The sequence below is a fragment of the Halichoeres trimaculatus genome, unplaced genomic scaffold (genome assembly GCF_033239565.1).
Source record: "Halichoeres trimaculatus isolate MK-OKI-2021-1 unplaced genomic scaffold, fHalTri1.1 fHalTri1_scaffold_5, whole genome shotgun sequence".
NCBI lineage: Eukaryota > Metazoa > Chordata > Actinopteri > Labriformes > Labridae > Halichoeres > Halichoeres trimaculatus.
This window is the reverse complement of record NW_027437183.1, coordinates 36,850,186-36,855,965: the sequence shown is the minus strand read 5'-3', so window position 1 is coordinate 36,855,965 and position 5,780 is coordinate 36,850,186. Positions and strand designations below refer to the sequence as shown.

The 5,780-nt window shown below is 37.8% G+C and overlaps 1 long non-coding RNA gene across 2 annotated transcripts; it reads left to right on the top strand.

The window, feature by feature from the left end:
- The first annotated feature begins 2,469 nt into the window (after positions 1 to 2,469).
- LOC141790178 (uncharacterized) lies at positions 2,470 to 5,387 on the top strand. Of its 2 annotated transcripts, XR_012598261.1 has the most exons (4): positions 2,470 to 2,523; positions 3,517 to 3,553; positions 4,093 to 4,124; positions 5,163 to 5,387. It is a non-coding gene; the product is annotated as an uncharacterized LOC141790178 (long non-coding RNA). The 2 variants fall into 2 exon arrangements; XR_012598260.1 differs by lacking the exon at positions 2,470 to 2,523 and having other exon boundaries at positions 3,435 to 3,553.
- Positions 5,388 to 5,780: the final 393 nt, after the last annotated feature.

Here is a 5,780-nt window from a genome sequence, read left to right as displayed (position 1 = left end):
AAGTGGTTTTTAAAGCAAAAACATCAAGCACTTGCTCACAAAATGACCAGCTGTCATGAAGTTTTTACACCCTCAAGCCATCTGCTCCAATGTTAATTCCTGAGGAGTTTTCTCAAAGATCAGTGGAGTTTCCCTCATTTGCAAACTGCTCTCAATGACACAGTTCTGCATCTTCATACATGAAAGTTGCACCTTCAGCTTCCCCAGGATCTTGTGGTTCTTATGGTGTGTTTATTTTTATTCTAGCCCTGACGGTTTTGGCAAGATGACAGAAGATTCAGACTCTTGCTTCACCACAAAATGCCCAGAGTAACACATGAGCAGGGCAAAGTTCTGCACCTGCAGACTAACGAGCATGTCTCCTTGACAACCTTTGATCTCATGCAGCTGTTTATACTCACTCATCAAAACATCCAGGAACAAAGACACACATGTACTTCAGTTACTTATAATACCATACCTCCCCCTTTCACTTAATCTACATGCTCCACTATTCATACAACTTTTTCCCACACCTTATTATTCTCAAACTGCTACTTTTTCTTCTATTACTAGTGCTACATCAATTTCTTGAACTGCTTCTACCTTCTGCAGACTTTGACTTAAAGACCTCATTCACACATTAAACTGGTCCTATTACCCTTAATCCTATTTACACATTAGTCATAGATTTCTGCTTTCTTCTACATTTTTGAAGATTTCACTGTTTGATCTTTCTCTTATTTTTATTCTTTTATTTTAACTTTGTTAGGATGATTTACATTTGCACTATATCTATTAAACCTTTCATCTCATGCAGCTGTTTATACTAACTCATCAAAACATTCAGGAACAAAGACACACATGTGTGTGTGCTCTTTCTGTCCCTCACACATCCCAGACCTTTACATGCAGTGATATTTCCATCACTACTTCAGTTACTTAAAATACCATACCTCTCCCTTTGACTTAATCCTCATGCTCCACTATTCATACAATTTATTCCACAGCTTTAACTTGTCAAACTAGTGCTTCTTCTCCTAATATTAGTGCTACATAAACCTCTGTATTTTTTTCCTATTTCTGCCAATTGTTATTGTGTCCATTCCACATTTTCAGCTCTGCTTCACATCTATAGCCTTTTTAAACTTTATTTAAACAATTTTACAAACAAAGACAGACACTAAAATAATCTGCTGATCCACTAAAACTCCTTCAACTTCAACTGCTTCTACCTTCTGCAGACTTTGATTTGAGACTCTGTTTACACAGTACACTGGTCCTATTATCCTTTATGCTGTTTACACATTAGTCATAGATTTCTGATTTCTCTTTTTTTACGATTTTTAAGATCAGTGGAATTTCCTTTATTTGCAAACTGCTCTCAATGACACAGTTCTGCATCTTCATACATGAAAGTTGCACCTTCAGCTTCCCCAGGATCTTGTGGTTCTTATGGTGTGTTTATTTTTTATTCTAGCCCTCACAGTTTTGACAAGATGACAGAGTAACACATGAGCAGGGCAGAGTTCTGCACCTGCAGCTTAACGAACATTTGTCTACTTCACAGTCTTTCATCACACACAGCTGTTTATACTTAGTAATCAAAACATCCAGGAACAAAGACACACATGTACTTCAGTAACTTATAATACCATACCTGCCCCCTTTGTCTTAATCTACATGCTCCACTATTCATACAAATTACAGCTTTTACTCTTCAAACTACTGCTTCTTCTAATACAAGTGCTACATAAACCTCTGTATTTTTTTTACCTATTTCTGCTACTTCTTATTCTCTCCATTCCACATTTTCAGCTCTGGTTATCATCTTAACCCTTTTCTTTCAATTAAATGATTAAACTTTATTAAACAACATTTTACCATCAAAATCAGTGACTGAAATAATCTGATGATCCACTAAAACTCCTTCAACTTCAACTGCTTCTACCTTCTGCAGACTTTGACTTAAGACTCTGTTCACACATTAAACTGGCCCTATTATCCTTTATGCTATTGACACACTATTCATAGATTTCTTCTTTTTAAAAAAAATCTCTTTTAATATTTCACTGTTTGAACTTTCTTTTACTTTTTTAAATATTTAACTTTTTTTTTAGACTGATTTACATTTTCTTTTATATCCACTCTCTTTATCCAGTACTTGTCCTAATTTTTTCACTTCTTCTCAAATTTTCCTTGACTTCCCTCTCACTTTTTCTCTTCTGCACTTTCCCTTCACTTCCCGTCTTCATGTCTTTTATGCTTCTGCCTCACTTTTTCTTATTCTTCACCTCTTATTCCCAGTTCCACTGCTACTTTACTCTGTTTTCACTCTTTGTTTCTTTCCTCTTTCTTCCCTCTTTTCAGTTCATACTTAGTTCAAGTATTTAGCTATTTTATTTTACATTTTCAGCTTTCTATTTGGGGATATTTCTTTAGTTGGGCGCTGGAATTTCCGAGTGTCCCCTGAATGCGTCAGTCCTGCGCGGTACACACAGCTGCATCTGATCCCGTCTTTCTCCTGCCCTTCGAGTCCAAGCGGTAAGTGTCTGAAGTGACTTTCTCCTGATAAATTAACACTTTTAGCTTTAAAGCGAAGACATTTGGTGATTTTAGAAGTGTTTGTACGTAACTTTAAGGCTCATTGAAACTTTAAACACTGTTTAAAGCGATTTAAATTAACACAAATCTTCAGATAGGGTGTTAAATACTACTGCTACCATACTTACTGTCCGTATGCTAGGAAACGGAGCTGCAGGCTGTGTGTGTGTGTGTGTGTGTGTGTGTGTGTGTGTGTGTGTGTGTGTGTGTGTGTGTGTGTGTGTGTGTGTGTGTGTGTGCGCGCGCGTGCGTGCGTGCCTGTGTGTGTGTGTGTGTGTGTGTAAGCTAGGCGGCGCGAGCATGACAAAATGATTTCATGTTTACCACAAGGCAGGAACGCGTTAATAGTGTAAAGTGACACGCAAAATGGCGTCGACAGTTCAATTAATAATGCGTCTCGTTGGCGCTTCATTTAAGCACTGCTGCAAATTAATGTGATGTGCAGATTTGATGCTGTAGTGAGCGGTCATCTTCTGCTGAGGCTAGCTAACAAGCCAGTAAAGAACCATACTGTTTCTATGTACAAATTAAAGGTTGCTGAATTTATGTTGCTTTTTTAAAACTATGAGCGGTCAATATCTGTTTTTACCACTTAAAAATGTATTTTTTTGAGACAGTGGCTAGTTTTAGACCAGTTAAAATGAAGGTGGGGTTCTATACATAATTGTTTTGGCCAACAGCTTTCGCTGACTCATACAAATTGAGGTATGTTAGTTTATCTATGATGACATTCACAGGCTTTTTCTGATTTCATACTTACTCTGGTTGTGCTACTCATCCCATAACATCACAGAACCTCTATTTCAGTGGGCTTTACCTTTTACTTTTATTGATATACAGGACTTATTAATGGGTGTGCTGATCTGTTACATAGTTAATGCCATCTTGAACATTGACATTGAGGACTCAAACATATTTTCTCCCCTTTTATAGACTGAAAGAGCACTATCTAGCCTTGCGCTTTGGTTTGGTAAGTACTAATGTAATTAATAAAATCATGAGCAATTCTGAAAGGTTATTAGAAACAATGACAATCCAAAGCCCGACATTCTAATGATTTCCGCCCTAAAAGAGAAGAATGCATACAGTTGTCAGCAGCATAGCTCTTTGTCTCTTGTCTTTGCCTGCAGCCTGTAGAGTGTATGGAATGAATATCCTATCTTAACTCAAGAACATTTTTAATTGATTTGAGAGCAGTATTTCATTGATTTCATGCTCAGATTTTGTGATATTGTCTCTCAAAACTCTGCTTTTGCGCTCCAATTTTCAAGGACACAGTTTGAGCACACGCAGCATTATAACTGAGCACGAGGAGACAGTTTGAGCACGCGCAGAGAAAATTTGAGCGCAAGAGCAGGGTTTTCAGAGACAATATCACAAAACCTGAGCTTGAAATCAATTAGATACTGCCCTCAAATCAATTAAAGATAGGATATTCATTCCATAAGTCAGTTGGTTTTCTTGGTGATCTGTGTTAACTCTAAACATCTCTTTTTTTTTTCCACATAGTACTGCTGTTGGTGACTTCACCGCTGCCATCAGTAAGTTCACACTATACATGACATGTTGGTTTGATTTAACACACATGCTTCTTGTACATAGTACTATTTAATGACATTTAGGTGTCATTAAAGGCGCCTCCAATTAAAATGTATTATTATTATTATTAAAAGATAGTATCTGTGAACTGTTCTTCTTCTGTACCAGGGATCTCCAACTCCTACCCTGGAGGTCCGAGAGGCTGCAGGTTTTCTTTCAAACCAAGAAGTCCACCAGGTGATTTCACTGACTAGTCCCTGCTCTCTGATTGAAGGTGAGGTAATCGGTGAAATCAGCTGGTTGACTTTTTGGTTGGAAAGAAAACCAGCAGCCTCTCAGCCCTCTAGGGTAGGACTTGGAGATCCCTGCTCTATACCAATACAATAACATGAATGATCACATCACAAAGCTGTGTTATCAGTGACTCCCAGTCCACTATATTTGAGGTACAGCAAAGTACTTGTGTGACTGGGGGCTGGTTTGACATTTTTCATGACACCACGTAATGACGTTTGGGTAACTTCATGCAGGACTCAGAATTCATACGTCTGGCTGTTACCAGCTGACAGGCTGATGTTCCAATCATTGTTCCCAACCTCACTGAACCTACCACAGCTGTTTTTAATGATAAGGCGTTGTATTTTAACACATCTCCACTCCTACTGATCCCTGTTACACCTGCTCTACTCACACTGTGCTGCTGCTGGTTACACTTCGCCTCCTTCTCTGAAGTCTGTATGTCTTTACCCATGTGTGGGTATTTTGCAGTGCATTCCCTAGAAAGCCAAAACAGGCTGCTTAGTTATGCTAGTGAACTCTCTGAAAAGCTGAGCCTTTTAGACCAACTATGACTGTAACTGCATTAGGCATTTAATGGTTCAAATCCATGAAGACTGTGTTCCTGACTAAATATAAGAAAAAAGAGGTGACACAGGTTTCTCAGAAGTTGCTGACCCTACCTCCACGTGTTCTTTTAGCTTTGGGTCAATGTTCATTTGCAAAATTTTAGTACTGATGTATGTTTCTTTTTTGTGTTGCAGGTTTCCTGTGTCCAGTCTCTCGCCTCTCCCCTATCTTGCCACGATCCTCCATCTTTCTTGGTCTCCTGTGTCCACTCTGTCTGTATTTTTGGATTTCTCTGGCTTTCCTGACCCATTTACTGCTCTGTCTGTATTTTGGATTTTTCTGTCTTTCTGTCACTCTACTTCTATCCTGCTCTATCTGTATTTTTGACTTTTCTATCTCTCTATCCATCTAATTCTGTCCAGCTCTTATCTGTTTTTTGGATTTGTGGTACAAAAATTTCTGGAATTCTGGTATTAAACTTTCTGGATTTTGGTATAAAACTTTCTGGATTTTTGGTACAAAACTTTCTGGATTTTTGGTACTAAACTTTCTGGATTTTTGGTACAAAACTTTCTGGATTTTTGGTACAAAACTTTCTGGATTTTTGGTACAAAACTTTCTGGATTTTTGGTACAAAACTTTCTGGATTTTTGGTACTAAACTTTCTGGATTTTTGGTACAAAACTTTCTGGATTTTTGGTACAAAACTTTCTAGATTTTTGGTATAAAACTTTTCAGATCTTTTTTTTGGATCAACACTTTTTGGGTTAACACTTTGTGGATCAACACTGTTTGGATTAACACTTTTGGAT